General features: G+C 35.5%; 1 long non-coding RNA gene across 1 annotated transcript; it reads right to left on the bottom strand.

The window, feature by feature from the left end:
* Nucleotides 1-4,764: 4,764 nt before the first annotated feature.
* Nucleotides 4,765-7,999, bottom strand: LOC121039096 (uncharacterized). The gene is made up of 2 exons (XR_005794622.1): nucleotides 7,891-7,999; nucleotides 4,765-5,152 (listed from the first exon to the last, which is right to left on the bottom strand). It is a non-coding gene; the product is annotated as an uncharacterized LOC121039096 (long non-coding RNA).
* Nucleotides 8,000-20,478: the final 12,479 nt, after the last annotated feature.

Below are 20,478 nucleotides of genomic sequence, written 5' to 3'. Positions count from 1 at the left end.
CTGGTTCGGCCTTAAATCTGAGTTGTGTCCCTTACATATACTCCCCAAAGAACATGTTCTTTAGCTGTCACTGCAATTCTACCACAAAACTGTATAGTTTACATATGATATATATATATATATCGTATATATATCGGGTATATATATCGGGTATATATATCGGGTATATATATATATATATCGGGTATATATATCGGGTATATATATATATATATATCGGGTATATATTTCGGGTATATATATATATATGTATATATATATACCGTGTGTGTATATGTATATATATATGCCGGTATAGTCTTCTGAATTCCAGAATATTTTGTATGAATATGGAGTCGTTAATTTTTTTTATTCACTATTTTCCAAGGCTTCTAGTATAATCTTACCTGCCATTAGATGAGCAGGTATGTGAGAAGATACATATGCTAGTGTGTTTGGGAGCATGGACTCTGACATTAAGGTGTCAGAGTTCAAATTCCAGCTCTGTCACTGACAAGTTCCACGACTTTGCAAAGCTTCACTTAGCCTCTTCTTTCTTCTATGAAATATATGAAATATTGCCATCTACCTTGTTGGTTTGAGAATAGATTTGATTAACACATACAAATCACTTATAATAGCACTTGACAAAGAGTGAATTTTAAATATGTGCTTGGTATTATTTTGTTCAGGTTTTTAAAAAAAAATCTCTATGCTTTCTTGAGGAATATATTTGATTTGTGGCACCTTTGTTTGTGCAGGAAAAATTAGTGAATAATTGTAGGGGCATCTATGCTCTTGTCAGCCAGCATGGATCCTTCCATCTGAAAACTTCCGACCCTTCAAAATATACACTTATAGCTAAGGTGGCCATATTTTGAGGGCTTAGTCTTCCCTAGCTAGACCTTATTTATTATATTTTCTAGTAAAAATTAGATAAGAACCTCTCCTATAATAAAAGCTATAAGATGAAAGCCTGAGAGTAGTTGTTGTCAGTGTTAGCAATTATATGGAAGGAATCTATCTTCATGAAAAAAAAAGGAATAAAACCCACATGGAAAGAGAAAGGCAGAGAAAAGCAGTGCAGGCAGCTGGTAGACTTGAATTCCATAGCTCATTTTCCCTGTGGCTAAGCTCTGTCGCTAACTTTCCTATGGTTTGCTTATTCAAACTCTTCTTCAATTATACATAATAACCAAGTATATTTCCAAAAGTTTTCCCACTTTCCCAAGCCAGATTGAATTCTGTTTCTGTTACTTGTAACCAATTAAGTCAACCTGACTTGTAGAACAGGCAAAAAGAAAGGAAGATCGTAAAGAAAGTGTGTAGAGAATTGGATGAAAACGGAAGGGAATAGAACAGTGTGGAAGAGGGGCACCTGGGTGGCTCAGTCAGTTAAGTGTCCGACTTTGGCTCAGGTCACCATCTCACGGCTTATAAGTTCGAGCTCCACATGGGGCTCTGTACTGACAGCTCAGAGCCTGAAGCCTGCTTCTGATTCTGTGTCTCCCTCTCTCTCTGCCCCTCCCCCCACTTGTGCTCTGACTCTCTCTCTCTCTCAAAAATAATTTAAAAACATTTAAAAAAATTTACAAAAAAAAAAGGAAAGGGTTAAAGACATAAAAAGGAAAATAGATTAAGGAGGTAAAGAAGTTAATCTTATATGTATGAATAGTATGCATTTCAATCGCCAACATTTCTACATCGTATCATCATTATTTATAATAAGACTACTTTTAAGTCATATAATGTTCCACTGTTTACAAGAAGCTTAAGATTTTTCTTCTCGTCTATAACAATAGCTAACTTCAATGGAACACTTACTCTGATCTAGCCATTCTTCTAAATGTTTCAAACATACGATCCTGTTTAATCCTAAAACAGCTAGGAGCTACAGCTATTATCATCCCAATCTTATGAATCAGGAAACTGAGACTTACAGATGAAAAACGTGCCAGATGGCAAATATATAAAGGGTGTAATAGAAGATATTTGAGCCCAGGCCTCCTATCTATCTTACAGCAAAAGGTTTCTTTACCACAGATTAAAAAAAAAAAAAAAAAGTATTTAGTAAGGATATATATAAGATTTGAAAAACATAACACGCCCAAGTTTTAACTGATGTATACAAAACACTGCAAGATTTCAACCCAGTTCTCTCAAGAACTAATGGAACAAACAGACAAAACCCCCAAAAGGTAGACTCAGAATAGCCAACACATTACTGAAGGAGAACAAAGGTGGAGGACCAAGACTCTCTGACTTCGAGACTTACGAAAACGCTAATACTCAAGACAATGTGGTATGGGTGAGGGAACAGACAAAACAGAGAGCCCTGAAGTAGGTCCACGTAAGTACAGCTGACTGATCTTTGAGAAAGAAAAAAGGCAATTCGAAGGAGAAGGGGTAGTCTTCCCACCACATAATGCTAAACCAACTGGACATCCACGCACAAACAAAACAAAACAAAAACAAAGACAAAGACAAAAGAAAAGACTTTAAACACAGATCTTACACCCATCACAAGAATGAATGAGTTCTAATAGCTATATATTTACATATGAACATATAAGCGATTCTCAGATGTTTTCACTTATTTTATACAAAAGCAAAGATGGATGAGGCAGGCGTTAAGGGAATTGGAGAACCAGTGAGGATATAGCCGCCAGCTGAGACAAAACACACCTATGTCAATAAATCAAATGTCGTCCTAAATGGAATGAATGCTCTTTAATGAAAATTTAAAGCTGAAAAAGATGAGGGAGAAATCAGAGATCCATAAAGGAGACTAAAACTACAGGACCTGGGTGGTAGGAAGAAAACCAAGAGAGAGCAGAACCATTCAAAGTAAATAATACCATATCCAAAGATGATGATGATGATGATGACGACGACGACAGCAAAGTGTCAAGAAGCAGGAAATAAGTAACATAGAAAAATTCTGTCCATAGGACAAATCATATAAATATTGAAGTAAACTGGATTTATGGATTAAACAGACTGCCTAACACAGACACATATATAAAAAAAAAATCAAAGTCAATGAATGACAAATAGACCATTAGTGTTTTAAACAAAAGCAGTCTTGATAAAGAGGAGAAAAAGAAAAGGCAAACAACAATGTTCTGAGTGAGTATTGGAATGTGAGAAAGTACATAATCCGTATAAATTCTTCCCTCAAGTACATTCACTTTGAAAAGAAACCTATATAAGGTGTGAATTGAAAGGGTACATGAGTAGAAGCAGATGGGAAGAGATGCACAGGTGTGTTCATGTCCATTTTGAAAGAAAGAGATAGAAAGCGAGCAGGGGAGGAGCAGAGAGAAACGGGACGGACTCCCAAGCAGGTTCCGCACCGCAGGGTCAGCACGGAACCTAATGCAAGGCTCAAACACAAGAACCATGAGATCATGACCTGAGACAAAATCAAGAGTCGGATGCTTCACCGACAGAGCTCCGCAGGTGCCCCTGGAAAGTAATATGTTTGTTTCATTTTTTAAAAATTCACATCCAAGTTAGTTAGCATTAGTGCAGTAATTATTTCAGGAGTAGAATCCAGTGATTCATCCCCTACATGTAACACCCAGTGTTCATCCCCACAAGTGTCCTCCTTAATGCCCTTTGCCCATTTAGCCCATCCCCCCACCCACAACCCCTCCAGCAATCCTCACTTTGTTCTCTGTATTTAAGAGTCACTTATGTTTTGTCCCCGTCCCTGTTTTTATATTATTTTTGCTTCCTTTCCCTTATGTTCCTTTGTTTGTATCTTAGATTCCACATATGAGTGATATCATATGATATTTGTCTTTCTTTGACTGACTTATTTCACTTAGCATAATACACTCTAGTTCCGTCCACGTTGTTACAAGTGGCAAGATTTCCTTCTTTTTGACTGCTGAGTAATCCTCCATTGTATATATACACCACATCTTCTTTATCCATTCATCTGTCGATAGACATTTGGATAACACATTTTAAATGGAAGTGGTTACCTGTATGTGATGGGAGAATTAATAGCATAAAAACTTGAAACAGTTTGAGGAGTAGTCAGGAGTTGATCCAAAGTCTGCTCAAGAGTAATATTTATTTATTTATTTATTTATTTATTTATTTATTTGTTTAGAGTGAGAGAGAACAGCGTGTACACAAGCAGGATTTGAAATAACTGGGTTTTATTTAGGTGTTAAGATATTCAGGGCCACGTGGATCTTTTCCTCTTACCCAAATTTGTCCTGCAATTCCTTTCTTTAAATGTTTTTATTATTATTATTATTTTTAATTTGAGAGAGAGAGAAAGAGAGTGAGTGAGGGAAGAGGCAGAGGAAGAAAAAGAGAAAATCTTAAGCAGTCTCCACCCTCAGCACAGAGCCCAATGCCAGGCTCGATCCCACGACCCTGAACTGAAATCAAGGGTCAGACACAACCGACTGAGTCACCCGGTCACCCCCAAAAGTAATCTTTAACAGAAAATACTCTTTTCACCGAGAAGAGAAGCAAGGAATTGAAGATAATAATGAAATTGATATTTAAATCTGCTAGGAAAGCTTCTGTAAGCAATTTTGGAAAACAGGTGACTTCAGAAATTTATTTTATTTTTTTTTAATTTTATGTTTTTGTTACTATTGATACTCCTCCGTAGTTTTCACATGCTTTGTATGCTATGTGTTAAATTATTTAATACTTATATTTCTCACTGTATTTGTTCTAAAGGTTTATTTCCATAGGGTCACAACTATAAATGAATAAATAGACTCTGAAATGTAAAAGACAGCCAAAAAGACTAAGTAGTCATGACAAATAATGTTTATTAGTTCATTTATACAATTCTCATGAAATCAAACAGGTTCTGAATTTGCTCCTCTGATATTTCTGCTAAAACTCTAGGCTTTGCCTTCGTCTCTCATAAAGTCATTTGACAGTTTCTGCTATGAGATAAAAGGGTTACAAATAACATGAAAAAAACAATAGAACAAAGACAAGCAGGTCTTGCGTCTGGAATGTTATTGAGATGTGACCCTCATAGCTTTTCTCATAACTTTCTTCTTCTGATTTTTAGTGGACAGCCTTCTCACACAGGCATGAAGAGGGTATGGTGCAGTTATCAGTACCAAGAGTGTGTGCCTTTACATACACACATTTTCCCTGGAAATCCAGACTTGGCTCTGGTAAACCCCTGAGAAATTTAGAAAACACAGGTCACTAGCCATACTCATTATGTGTATACTAAATAGCATTACTTAAGAACTACTACGTGAAATTCACCACACTTAGCACTGTCAAGAACTCAAGGCAGTAAAGACACTCTCCCTCTTGCATAAAGACCTCATGCATTTACAGAAGAGATAAGATAGGCATGATGTGACAATTATTTACAAGTGGGAAAATACACACCAGTGTAAAAAGAAAGAGAACGCTCTGGCTGGAAAACTATGGCAATAGCATGAAAGGACATATGACCTGGGATATAAAATTATGGTTTAATACAGATTGGTATGATGGAAACCATTCAGCTATGCATGAACAGCTGCAGTTGGAGGAGAGATATTTTGCTTGTAAATACATTACATTAGATAGCCGATATTAGTAATAAAATTTAGAATGTATATATACGTATATATACGTGTGTGCGCATCTGTGTGTGTGATATTACAGGATGCTTCTCTCTGCTCTAATGTGTACTTCAATTTACAAAATCACCACTGACTTTAATGCCATACAGTAGATGCTATCTAATACTCGGATTGAGTTTAGTCCCTAACTAAAGTTCTAGAGCATTTTAGGTCATTGCCAATAAAACTACTTCTCATCAACTCTACAGCAAAATTGGTTGCCTAATATTGTCTGGAAAAAGGTAAAGTCTGTCTACTGAAACATTAGATGCATATTGCCAACGAAATTAGAAAAAAAAAAGAATTCTGAACTGTGTAGGAAAAATAAATTGCCGAAATATTTTATACTTTCTTCCAGTCATGAATCACATACATATTGAGTATTCTATGTGCCAAACATTGTACAAGGCTTGCAGTAGAGGAAAACATTCAAGTCCCAAAATTCTAATAACTATAATGATCAACCAAAGCCATCCCATGTCAGCCTGAGTCTGGTTACTAAAATTATTAAAACATGTTTTTGTTGTCATAATGTTTACAACATTCATCGTTCTCCAGAAGACTGATGAAATTTATTGTGATTGGGGGACTGTGATTTAACTATATAAAGAGATCATGATCACATAAGAAACCTGATATAATAATATCAAAGCCTTCACAAAAAAACAGCATACTTAAGCCAACTTTGAGATGGAAATAGTAAAGCCCTTTATCTTTTATAATTTTTAACCTGAAAATGACATTGCTTTTAAGGCAAAATTATCTGGCCACTAAGAATAAAAATATGCCAGAGATATATCTTGCCTTTCTGAATAGTTCGAAATGAAAGAATGTTATTTCAAAACAAATATGATGTTTCATTTGGCAAAGGAAGAAGAATAAAATTCATATTTAAAGTCAGAAAAAGTAATAAAAACTGGGGCGCCTGGGTGGCTAAGTCGGTTAAGAATCCAACTCTTGACCTGGGCTCAGGTCATGATCTCATGGTTCTTGAGTTCGAACCCCCGCGTAAGGCTCTGTGCTGACAGGTAAGAGCCTGGAGCCTGCTTCAGATTCTGTCTCCTTCTCTCTCTGCCCCTCTCCCACTCACACTCTTTCTCCCTCTCTCTCTTAAAACTAAACATTAAAAAAAGTAATAAATAAAATTGTCAACCATGAAAATAAGCATAGACTCATAATTTGAAACAATAGCACAAGCAAGACCAGAAAAATATTCGTGGTTTTTTACACATTAAAACATTTACTATGAAATATTTAAATGACATATTAAATGAGTTAAATTATTTAAATATTACATTTTAGTGTATCAAAAATGTGACATTAAATTCAGTGATGAAAAAATAATCATTTAAACAGTACTCTGACAATTAGTTACCTAACTGAAATATACATATTAGGAATAGATATAATTATAATTATACATACACACACATGTACCTGCTTCTCCAGGTACATGTGTACCTGGAGCTTTCTCCATTATATGTCAAAACAAATTTCAAACGAATAAAGACAATCTCTGTATACCTAAATGTTAACTTCCCGTTCATGTAATAAAGGCAAATAAACTTAAAGGGCAAATTACTAAAGGGAAAATCTGGTAAGATGTCTGAAAGAGAGGTTAGACACTTAATATATAAGAAACCATTCCAAAAATAAAAAATAAGTAAATAAATATGATAAAATGGTCAAAAGTGTTATTATAGGTTGTAGGAAAAATGGTCTCACTAAATATCAGAAGACTATAACATAAAAGGACAAAATAAAAATAGCTATCAAAATTATCAAAACTTTGAAATATTACATTTGTCATACAGTGTTGAAGTGGATTTATATACATGTTTTTTCAATAGCTATCGAATGTAAAGTTTCTCGATCACAATTGACCAGTATGTGCTTAAAACCATAAAAAGGAAAAAAAATAAATAAAGAAAAATAAAAAAAATAAAACCATAAAAAGGACTCAAATTCTTTGGCCAGGGAATGACAATTCTATACTTCTTCCCAAAAGAGCAACATAGAAGTCCTAAAATTTAGATATAATCATATTCTTGTCCATATTACTTTTCTTATCTAAAATTGTAATTAATCAGATTCTATAATTAGAGAGGCATATTTACATTAATTATAAAATACTTACGTGACTTTATGGTTTATAATATTGCTGATGGTATAATGTGAAATAACAAAGGCAAGGGAAAAAAAAGTCTAAATTTTGTCCCCAGTCATCTCTATTTCCTCAAGCTCTTTCAGCAAAAGCCATTGCAAAAGGAGAAGAGAACTAAATTATATATTGGAAACTTACAGCCCAGGAGAAGGAGAGGAGCCATCCTCCCACTTCCATTCATTGTCCTTCTCCCTGTAAGACAGGCCAAGCCAAGTAGGACCTACTGCAATTAATTCCATGACATTCTGCACGGAAGCAAAAAATATAAAGCTATTAATACTAAAAGCACATTACAGACCAAAAATATGGAATTTGTGTCAGGTGAGAAGTAAAGAATCACAAAAAGAAAAAAAAAAATATATATATATATCCAATGATAAAAGAAACATTAAAAAATATATTTCAGTTCTTCAGTGCCCGTGCTTTTCTCAAACCAGGAATTACATACAAAGAAAAAAAGAAAGACTGCTAATAGAAAATCTTATATTCAAGAGGACACCACACAGCAAAAGTGAATTTCTTCTATTTACTCATTCTATTGCTTAATCCAACTCTGTGTCTACTCTTCCACAGGAGACATATCATTGAACAAAAATGAGAACGCTTCCTGCTTTGGGCGATTGGGTACAGACAGAGATAAACATACATACAAGTGATACATAAGGTGACACCAGCTATAAAAGAAACTAGAGCAGGGGACCACAGTGAGATATCATCTCAGATCTGTCAGAATGGTTAAAATCAAAACCACAAGAAACAGGGTTGGGGAGGATGTGGAGAAAAAGGAACTTTCCTTCACTGTTAGTGGGGAATGCAATGGGGCCGCCACAGTAGAGGACAGTGTGGAGGTTCCTCAAAACATTAAAAATAGAACTACCCTATGATCCAGTAGTTGCGCTGCTGGTTATTTACCCAAAGAATACAAAAACACTAATTTGAAAAGGTATGTGCACCCCTATTTTTATTGCAGCAGTATTTACAATAGCCAAGCTATGGAAGCAGTCCAATTATCCATTAATAGATGAATACATACAGAAGATGTGGTAGGTATGAATAACGTGATGTTACTCAGCCATAAAAGAATAAAATCTTGACATTTGCAGCATGGATGGATCTAGAGGGTGTAATGCTAAGTAAAATAAGTCCGCAAGAGAAAGACAGCCACCATATAATTTCCAACATATATGGAATGTACGAAACAAAACAAATGAACAAAGAATAAAACCAGACACACCAAAAAATGGACTCTTCACTATAAGGAGCAAACTGCCGGTTACTAGAGGAGAGGTGGGGGATGGGGTGAGAGATGAAATGGGTGATGGGGATTCAAGAGGTACGCTTATCAAAAGATACAGAATGATTTCCTTATTTTAGCCCCTGGATTCAATAGAATAAGGTTAATTTGAAAAAAAAAAAAAGAGTACATTTATCATAATGAGCATTGGGTAATACATAAAATTGTTGAATCACTATGCTGTGCACCTGAAACTACTGTAACACCGTATGTGAACTATACTGCAATTAAAATAAGAAGTGGAAAGGCAAGGCAAGGCAAGGAAAGAAGAAAGGAAAGGGAAGGAGAGGAGAGGAGGAGAGGGGAGGGGAGGGGAAGGAAGGGAAGGGAAGGGAAGGGAAGGGAAGGAAAGGAAAGGAAAGGAAAGGAAAGGAAAGGAAAAGGAAAAGGAAAAAATTAAAGCAGGTTAGACTAGGAGTACAGAGAAGGGCATCTGTGGGAGACTGGGGGTGGACACTGATGTACAAGTTGCAAATTTAAATGGGGGTGTCCGGGCAGGTCATTGAGAAGGTGGTAACTGAATGAATGCGTACTTGAAGGAGGTGAAATAGTCCATGGTCACATGAGAAAAGAACATTGCATGCAGAGGGAGCAGCAAATGCAACGTTTCTACAGGAAACCGAAAAGAACGGCTTGCTGAAGTGGAGCAGGCCAGGAAAAGATGAGTGAAAAATGAAGTAAGAGAGTACTCCTTTCTCTGTTTTTAGAGCCACAGGTGAACACTTCCTGTGACTGGTATCTACTATATATTCATATCCCAGAAGTAAAGAAGAAAATACAATCTCACCTTTAACCTACTCCCTTCTGTCTTTAAAAATGTAGCATTCAAAGAGACACAAATATCGAAACAGTCTAACCAAGAAACCATTTCCATGGTTTGGTGGTAGCAGTGGTCATTGGATTGAACCCAGTGTTTCCGAGGACGTCCACACCTGACTCCTAGGAAAGAAAATATTTTTTATTAAAAATTCAAGTCGGTTAACATACAGAGTAGTCTTGACCTCAGGAGGAGAACCCAGTGATCCGTCTCTTACCTAGGACACCCAGCATTCATCCCAAAGAGTTCTCTCCTTAATGCCCATCACCGTTTAGCCCATCCCCCGCTCATCACCTCCCCTCCAGCAGCCCTCAGTTTGTTCTCTGTGTTTAAGAGTCTCTTATGGTTTGCCTCCCTCTCTGGTTTTCTCTTATTTATCCTTCCCTTCCCCTATGTTCATCTGTTCAGTTTCTCAAATTCCACACATGAGTGAAATCATACGATACCTGTCTCTCTTTGCCTGATTTATTTTGCCTACCATCATACCCTCTAGTTCCACCCACATTTTTGCAAATGACAATATTTCATTCGTCTTCATTGTGAAGTATATATATATATATATATACATATATATATATACATACATACATACACACACACATATATACATACGTGTGTGTGTGCTTGTGTATATATATACACGTGTATTTATACACGCACACACACATGTATGTATATACACATACACACATACATACGCATACCTCATATCTTCTTTACTCATTCACCAGTCAATGGACATTTGGGCTCTTTCCATAATTTGGCCTTGTTAATAGCACTTCTATAAACATTGGGGTGTATGTGCCCAGGAAAGAAAATATTTACAACTCAGAGCCCACAGACCCTCAGAACCCACAAACAAGGCCTTATTGCTTCATACCTTTCCCTTTTCAGATAAATAAGACTGTTATTAAGAATTATCATCAACTCAGAATTTTTTCACTTCCAAATTACCTTGTTTCTGATGTAGTTCATGTAAAGCCTCAAGGAGATACTCCTGGCTTTGCAGCCACTCTAGGGTTTCTGCATAGGACAATAAGGCTTAATAATAGACGAGAAGACACATTACATCAGATATAGTCACAATAGGGAAATTATAATAATGAAAATTACCAAGTCACAATAATGAAATTACCACGCGGCAAAATACATAAATAATTTTGGTCAATTCCCCTCTCTTCTGAATTACGTTTACCGTTAGCTGAAATAATCAATCACTTAGAAACCAGCCTTTTAAAATGCACAATTTAGCGATCGTAATCAACAATACTGTATTAGAAATTCAAAGCTCCTAAGGCACTGAATCTTCATTGTTCTCAATACAGAATTGAAATGGTAATTATGCAACATGATATGGTACTGTAGTAATCATACTGCAATATACAAATGCATTAAGCCAACATTTCATACATCTCAAACAGACACAGGGTTAGATGTTAAGCATATCTCAATAAAAAAAAGAAAAAGATAGAAAGAAACCAGTCTTTTATCACAGCCTGTCACTAAGGGCTCCCACATGGTTGATTTAAGTATTCAAGATAGATTTGGTACCTCACAGGAAACAAACTAACATTCTAATGCATGGCCTTTTAAAATACTTATTTATTGTAAATATAGACTATTTTATGTTACAATTACTTAACATAAAAGACGCTTTATGACGACTCTAGTATTTTCAACTCTTATTCTTAGGAGTTTGAAACTATGAAAACACCATGACTTTTCAGGTATTTAAATTCTTCCATTTCTATGCTCCACGAACATCTTGCACACCTCTATGCACACCTGGACATTTTGATTTATATTTGGTTTATATCCTTTCTCCTGAGCCTCCCAATGGTAGGGTTCATACTGATCACTAGCCTAGTGGCTGGCATTTAGTGTGCATTGAACAAATGTGGATGAATAAATGAGTGAATGAGCTAATTAATTAATATAGGAAGCCTTGTCTCATAAATATGTGACTCACTCAGTTTCAGAAGATTATGTGAGGAACTAAGAGGCAAGAAGTCGTCAAAACAGCCATGCTGTTGTGTCAGAGGGCTCCTGTTACGTTATGCAACCAACCATTTCAGGACCGCAACAAGAAGAACAATCTAGCATTCTGTACAAAGAGTTTGTTCTAGCTTTCATATTACCTTTATTTTGGTCAAGAACATTTTGGACATGAAGAAATTTGTCTGCTTTGCTTTGAAAAGACTCAATCAATGCGTTAAGGCTCTTCATCTTGGTCGCTGATGCCTCAACAGTATGAAAGTCTAAGAACAAGAATTCCCAATACATATAAACCACATTCTTAATTATGATGTAGCAGTGTGTTCAATTATAAGGTATAATTTTTATAGTTTCCTCCCTAATAAAGGTCTCCATAAATATTTTCCAAGACTTTAAAAAGATCTATGGCTAAATACACTTTCATTTATCCACTATCATTTCTAAAGTCTATGACTAAATCTAAAATATCAACCTAATTTCCTTAGAAGTTTGAATGCACGTTTCTATTAATAGAAAAATGGTACAATTCAAAACAGACAACGAAAACAATAAACATAGTCTTGAATAAATCTTTTGGCATCATGAATGGTTGATTTAATGTGTAGAATTTCACTTCCTGATCGAAATTACAGAATTTTGAGTTTCGATCTGATGTTATCAAAGAGGAACACTTATTTTCAAATCACCAGTTGTGAATAATTTTAGTAGCAATAAAAACATTCTGCCAATCTAATTTAGGCTGCTGGAGACACTGACAATTTAAGCAAATTACAGAAGAAATTACTTTCTGTTTTCAAAGTAAATACAGTCGTAAATTCATTGAACTTATTTCTTAGCTAGTTGTAGTTTTCAAATAACAATAATAATCATTGCTATTACTATCTCTACAGCAATTGCAATAATATCACCTCCCTGGAAAAACAGGTGCAGTTACTGAGAGCTCACAGAATGAAATTATTTCATATGGTAAAAATTGTGATAAATTTCATGTCATTTTTTACCTGTTCTTTTTTCACTTATGGCATTAAAACATTCACCAAAAACTATTATCTGAAAACGGTTTAAAACAATATGATAATCTGAGAAATTTTTTCCCCTAATAAATCAGACTTACACTGATAACCAAAGAATCCACATAATGCCAAGAGCAGCAAGCTGAAGATTCCCAGGACCACAGGAATGATTCCATACAGAAAAAAGGGAATAGAAGAAGCTAAGAAACAGAGTGAGTGATAATCAGAGATATTCTGAGCTCCTATTGTTTGAAAGATTAATGCCATTATTAGCCATTGGCTATTGCTCTTAAAATATCCCAAATTTTCTGAAACATATTGTCCAATGAACTTAGGCTGAATGAGAAGGGAACAAAAGCTACTTAAGAGGATGTGCAGAAACGAATTAACATAGCAGACCTGACTACCATCCTTTGAAAGGTCTGCTTGTAAGGTTGGCCTTGGCTGGCTTCTGGAAACCTAGATTTCAAGAGGGTTTCCACAACAGTTATTGATAAGAGTGGCTCACTATTCCTGAACTCTTTATGCACACCATGTAGTTCATGATAATCTCCTGCTTTCCTTCTGAAAGTCTGGAGTTTTGTTACATGCCAGCCAGAGGTTGCCTGTGTAATCAGCTCCAATAACGACCCTGAACACCAATAGTCTAATGAGTTTCTTGGGATGGCAACATTTGACACACATTGTCACAACGTGGGGGGGGGGGAATTTGCGTGGCCTGTGTGACTCTACTGAGAAAAGACCCTTGCAAGCTTGAGTCTAGTGTCCCCCGTTCTTTATTCCATGTACCTTTTCCCTTTGCTGTTTGGGCTTGGTATCCTTCCATTGTCATGAATCTTTGCTATAAGTATGAGTATCTATGTGAGGTCTCCCAGTCAACCATCAAACCTGAGCATGATCTTGGTTTAGTCATGGTCAGATGAAAAATTTACGTACAGGTATTAAATACCCTTAAACAACAGGTATAAAATTTCAGCTCAGATTACCTTATTCTCATTAATATAATCGGATGGGAGAAATGGTTAATTATTTTAAATATCTTCTGTTATTCAAATAGAATTCTTTCTGTGATCTTTCTCACTAGTGGTACATTCTTCTTAGAAAGAATTACTTTATAATAAATCTTGGGGACTATTTTGGATTTAGGCCAAATATCTATAATTTCTTCGGTTTCACAACAATAAGATGCTACATCGCCACATTTTAGAAACCAAACTTTTAGCCATCGTGGTTTATAGTCTTTTCTTGGTATGTTTATTTCTTCTGAAATAAACTTATAGACTCTAGTTTAAAAAAAAAAACATTATACTTCTGAAGAATTGCACTTCTGAAATGAGGCGAAACGCTGCCATAAAGAAAATGGTTATGTTAATAACTACTGTCCAAATCACTTCTCTAACTTTCTGAATAATGTAATGGCAGTTATCGACCAGATGCATTTGTAACTGTCTGGAGACATTCTTGGTGTCATAACTGAGGGGCAAGGGCTACTGAGGAGCAATGTGACTGGTGTCTAGTGAATAGAAGCCAGAGATGCTACTAACCATCCTACAATTACTGGACCATCCCCCACAACAAAAAGTCATTTAGCCCAAAATGTCAGTGGTGCTGAAGCTGAGAGATCGTGCTCTACTAATGTTTCATTATGATCAAAAGGATGCAATCATATAGTAGGGCTCTACCTTTCTCGTCGTTTTATAAATCTGCTGAATTTTAAATCATGATCACATTTCAAATTTTGCGCCTTGATCATGTTTAAGTCTCTCCGTTTCATGCCAGAAAACAAGTCAAAATTTGGACAAATGGCTTCTTTTGTATTTGAATATTCTCCTTAATGTATGAAATTTTCAAATGTCTTTGTGAGAAAATATGCTTTTGATTAATTACTATATACATTTTGAAAAACTTTTAATCTCTATATTTTCTCTAAATTGTAAAATTCCAAAATAGTAATCAGAGAAAAGTAAAATCAGGTGAAGAGGTACCTTAAGATAAGAAAGAGAAAACACAGATCCATAAAATCTGGTATATATACTGTACCACTCATGTGAGTAGGCTCAGGATTTGGGCCCCATTCATCCTCTGGGGCAGGAGGAGGAGGAGGAAGAGGAAGGTTCAAGTCCACAATTGTCTCTGTCTGCTCTGTGATTTCTTTAGCATAGAAAATACATAATTAATTGTTTTTAATGTATTTAAATTTTAGTTAGTTAACATACAATGCAATATTGGTTTCAGGAGTAGAATTAAGAGGTTCGTCACTTACACACAACACCCAGGGCTCATCACAACAGGTGCCCTCATTAATACGCATCACCCATCTAGCCTTTCTCCCATCCACCATTAATTTATATTGTTGTAAAGCAAATAAGATTAGAACTTAATTTAGAGATTCATGACTATTTTCAAAAATTGTTAGAAAAATGATTATAGTAGTACTGAAATCAGAAACAGTCAAATCACAGTTCCATCTAACAGCCCACTCAGCTAAAACTATTTAAATGATTGATTATGCTTTTGGTTAAGCCGGGAACTACATCATTATTTCTGTTAATTTTATTTAAAAGCATCCTTTCAGTATATCTGAAACATATTAAAGAAAATATAAGGCCTTTATGCCCCTGTTATAATCATAACCATCAATGATGATAGACAAAGATGATGAAAATTTTATTTTCATTAAAATGGTATAGGATTTTGAATGAAAAAAAAAAAAATACCTGGAGGCTGCTGAGAGTCTGGAGCATTGGACATGATGAAGCCTTCTGGATAGTTCCGTGAGCCCCGTGCTGAAAAGAAATCCACAAAGATGGTGGTAAGTGAATGAAGAGATTTGTTCTGCCACTACCCTAGAGTTGATGAAAAGTACGGACCTACCCTAAATGGGAGGCTACTTACAGTGTATGATACTAACTTACTTTGGTAAAAACCACAGAGGAAATGTGAAAGCAACTGGATATATTTCTAACAGTTTTGAAACATAAAAATTGTTCCTACTTCATTAAATTATGTACAACAAGCCTTTTAATTGCATCTGGTTTGTGCAAGTAATGGTCTGAAAATAAATTAGGAAAAGTCACTGTCATAACAAAAACTTGTAAATAAGTAGTCCCCAGTGAAAATTTTCGTGAGAATTGGGTATGTACTAAAGAAAGACATAGGTCCATGGAACTAAGGGTCTAGCCAACTAGAGGGATAAGAAGGAAATATTGGAAATAACAGATATCTGTTAAAGAGACATTTAAATGACACCCTATAATAAATACCTATTGAGGAATTAGACCGCATAATAAAATCTATAGATCAAGATATTGACAGTTTGGCTTAAGGTTTTTTGGTACTAAGCCACTTTTTTTTCAAGTAAAAACAAGTTCTATTCATAGAAATAAAATTGGGTAACCACTAACAATCTACCATGTGCTATTTATTGAACTCAGATGAAAAAAAAATACCTGGAGTGCGTAGAAATTGATATTGTACATAAATAAAAATAGGCATAAGACTCTTTCTCGTCATTGGTGTTACAACCTCACAGAAACGAATATATATTTAGGCCAGTCTGGTTGAAACCACACAAGATACCTTAGACACAGGCGGTTGTCATGCTTTCCATTCTTCTATGTCCAGTTCAGAATGGCCTTACAAGTAATCTTAAAAATATATTGCATTTTATCTTTTAGTAAATGAAATACAAGGTTGGCTAATGAGAATATTATAGCATTACTGTTCGCTCAAAGATCTCAGTAAATCTCGGGATGGAGAGAGTTGAGACTTAATCAAAAGATATCATACATTAACTTTCTGCCTCTACTGTGATTCATTTTTATTTTGTTTACTCTCTGACTCTAAATATAAAACTCTCATTGTATTGCATTGGATCAGGATTCAGATAAATATAAGTGGGAAAAAAGAGAAAGTATTAATCATTAATGTTTGAATATCACTTATAATAAGCAAATATGAAAAATATCATGTGGGCATATATAATATTCCATTCATGGATCTATTCATTCTATTTAGAATGAAATAAAGTTGACTATACTATAGCCTTTTGATATGATTAATCACCTCTCCACATGAGTAGTTATATAACCATGCATTTTTTTTTAAATTTTTTTAAATGTTTTTATTTATTTTTGAGCAAGAGAGAGAGCATGAGCAGGAGAGGGGCAGAAAGGGAGGGAGACACAGAATCTGAAGCAGGCTCCAGGCTCTAAGCTGTTAGCACAGAGCCCGACGTGGGGCTCGAACTCCTGGACTGGGAGATCATGACCTGAGCTGAAGTTGGATGCTTAAACGACTGAGCCACCCAGATGCCCCTATAACCATGCATTTTTAAGAAAGTATTCTTGGGGCACCTGGGTGGCTCAACCAGTTAAGTATCTGACTTTAGGTCAGGTCATGATCTCGGGGTTCATGAGTTCGAGCCCCACGTCAGGCTCTGTGCTGACAGCTCGAGCCTGGAGCCTGCTTCAGATTCTGTGCCTCCCTCTCTCTCTCTCTCTGCCCCACCCCACCTCTCTCTCTCTCTCAAAAATAAATAAACATTAAATTTTTTTTAATAAAAGAAAGAGTTCTTTAAAGAGTAAACCAGAAGAAGGTTCTACATGTTCTGTTGTTTAAAAACAAAAATCAAGTTGCAGACTAGGGGGCAGTTGCATGGCATAGGAAAAGGAAAAGTGGAAGGAAAATGAGCAACAAGAGGAAGAAAAGGAGAGGATGGAAAAAAAGAAGAAATAATATACGTAAATATACTTATTTAATTCATAGGAGCATAAATAATGATTTACACCGGTGATCATAGGCAAGTGGGACCCAGGTCATGATCCTAGGGTCATGAAATCATTACCTGCATCAAGCTTCACGCAGAGCATGGAACCGCCTTAAATCTCTCTCTCTCTCTCTCTCTCTCTCTGTATATAATTAATAATTATTATATAATATATAAATAATAATAGATATATTGTTTATATTGATATATAATTAAATATATAATAATTAATAGAACTATCCTATGATCGAGCAATTCCACTTCTAGAGATACATCCAAAGGAAATGAAAACAAGATCTCAAAGAGACACCTGTCCTCCCCATGCTCATTGCAGCATTATTAACAACAGCCAAGATATGGACACACCCTCAGTGTCTGCCAACAAATGGATAAAGAAGATGTGATACATACACATACACACACGCACAAATATTATTCAACCATGAGAAAGAAAGAAATCCTGCCATTTGCCACAACATGGAGGGGCCATGGGGGCATTGGGCTAAGTGAAATAAGCCAGACAGACAAAGACAAATACTGCATGGCATCATTTATGTAGAATCTAAAAAAGAAGATCAAACGCATAAAAACAGAAAGTAGAAGATGGGTTGTCAAGGGTTGGGGGTAGAGGAAACAGGGAGAGCTTGTTAAAAGGCTACAAACTTTCAGCTAGAAGACGAATAAGGTCGGAGGAACTAATATGGTAATACAGTGGCTATAGTTGATAACACTGTACTATATAATTGAAATTTGCAAAGACGGGACTTAAATGTTTTCACGCCCCCCTCCCCCAACGATTGTTTCGATAAAGCTGAAAATAAAAGATGGGAAACAAAAGCATACAAGGATAGAAAGGAATGGAGGAATATACTTGAAAATGTTGCTAGTACGAATTTATCCAAGGGACACAGGAGTACTGATGCATAGGGGCACTTGTACCCCAATGTTCATAGCAGCACTCTCAACAATAGCCAAATTATGGAAAGAGCCTAAATGTCCATCAACTGATGAATGGATAAAGAAATTGTGGTTTATATACACTATGGAATACTACGTGGCAATGAGAAAAAATGAAATATGGCCTTTTGTAGCAACGTGGATGGAACTGGAGAGTGTGATGCTAAGTGAAATAAGCCATACAGAGAAAGACAGATACCATATGGTTTCACTCTTATGTGGATCCTGAGAAACTTAACAGGAACCCATGGGGGAGGGGAAGGAAAAAAAAAAAAAAAAGAGGTTAGAGTGGGAGAGAGCCAAAGCATAAGAGACTGTTGAGAACTGAGAGCAAACTGAGGGTTGATGGGGGGTGGGAGGGAGGAGAGGGTGGGTGATGGGTATTGAGGAGGGCACCTTTTGGGATGAGCACTGGGTGTTGTATGGAAACCAATTTGACAATAACTTTCATATAAAAAAAAAAAAAAAGAAAATGTTGCTAGTAGATGCCACTAGGCAGTAGATCATGCCTGGCGCTTATTTTCTCTGCGGTCTAATCATTTTTTTAAATTTTCTATAAGAAACATGCTTTACATTTGTAAGAACACATAACAACAAAACTATTTAAATTGTTTAATAAAATACAAATCAGTATATCATTTCTTCATCATCCTTCATTTTCATCTCAGCACAGGCATCATCCAATTTTTCTTCTGTTAGTACCTTTTTTCTCTTTTCATTCCAAAATCATAGATGAATAACATATTTGTTTTTATTCCCTGTTTACCTTTTCATATTTAATAATTGCTACCTAAATTCAGTGAAGGATGTCATCTGTAAGAACCCATTTGTTCTAATTATACACAGTCCTAAATCGTACAGTACAATTGCTTCACTTTCTGATTGAAAATCTAAGGTATACCTGACCAAACTGAACTGAATTGAAAAATGTATAATATAATAGAAAAAAACTTTGAATAGAGTCCTAAAATAGGTACTGGAGTCAACATAGTTAAATTCTCATCCAAGTTTTGTAGCTTTGAAATATCAGTGTTTTAGTCAATTGCCATTTAGCACGCTTCTCCATCTAGAATATAATAAATTAGAATGAATAATCCTTCCGATCCATAGTCAGATACATTATCCATTGCTCCACTGCCCTGCACCTAAAAACAAACAAATGAACAAACAAAAAGATAAAAAGAGAAGGAGGCAAACCATGAGAAACTCTTAAATATAGAGAACAACTAAGGGTTGCTGGAGGGGTGGTGGGTAAGGGTTGGGCTAAATGAGTGATGGGTATTAAGGAGGGCACTTGTTGGGATGAGCACTGGGCGCTATATGTAAGCGATGAATCATTAAATTCTACTCCTTAAACCAATACTACACTTTATATTAACTAACTTGAATTTAAATAAAAACTTGCCAAAAAAATAGAATAAATGATCCTTAACATACTCTTGAAGTTAAGCATATGTGGTCCTTCTGAAGCCACTTAACTTTAAATTAATTTTTGTTCCAGCCAGACCTACAGTGAACTCTGAATTTGAATAATTATGAATTATTTCTCTTAAAAGTTTCTAGGATGACTAGAAATCCCTTTTTTTTTATTGTGATGTATTTGCTAACTTTAGTAATCAGAGCAACTCTTTCAGCAAAACTTGTCTTGACATTGGAATTACACCATTTCATTATTCTTCACAGAACAAAATGCTAGTAACATAATATTAAGGTAAGATTTCTTTGTTTGTTTGTTTTTGCAATATCTACTAGATGTTAAAGGAATTTTCTTTTTTTAAGTTTATTTATTTATTTTGAGAGAAAGAGTATGCCCAAGTGAGCAGGGGAACGGCAGTGAGACAGGAAGAGAGAGAATGCCAAGCAGGCTCTGAGCCGTGAGCAC

The sequence above is a fragment of the Herpailurus yagouaroundi genome, unplaced genomic scaffold, assembly GCF_014898765.1.
Source record: "Herpailurus yagouaroundi ecotype Mexico unplaced genomic scaffold, PumYag 166, whole genome shotgun sequence".
NCBI lineage: Eukaryota > Metazoa > Chordata > Mammalia > Carnivora > Felidae > Herpailurus > Herpailurus yagouaroundi.
This window is presented reverse-complemented; position numbering and strand designations above follow the sequence as displayed.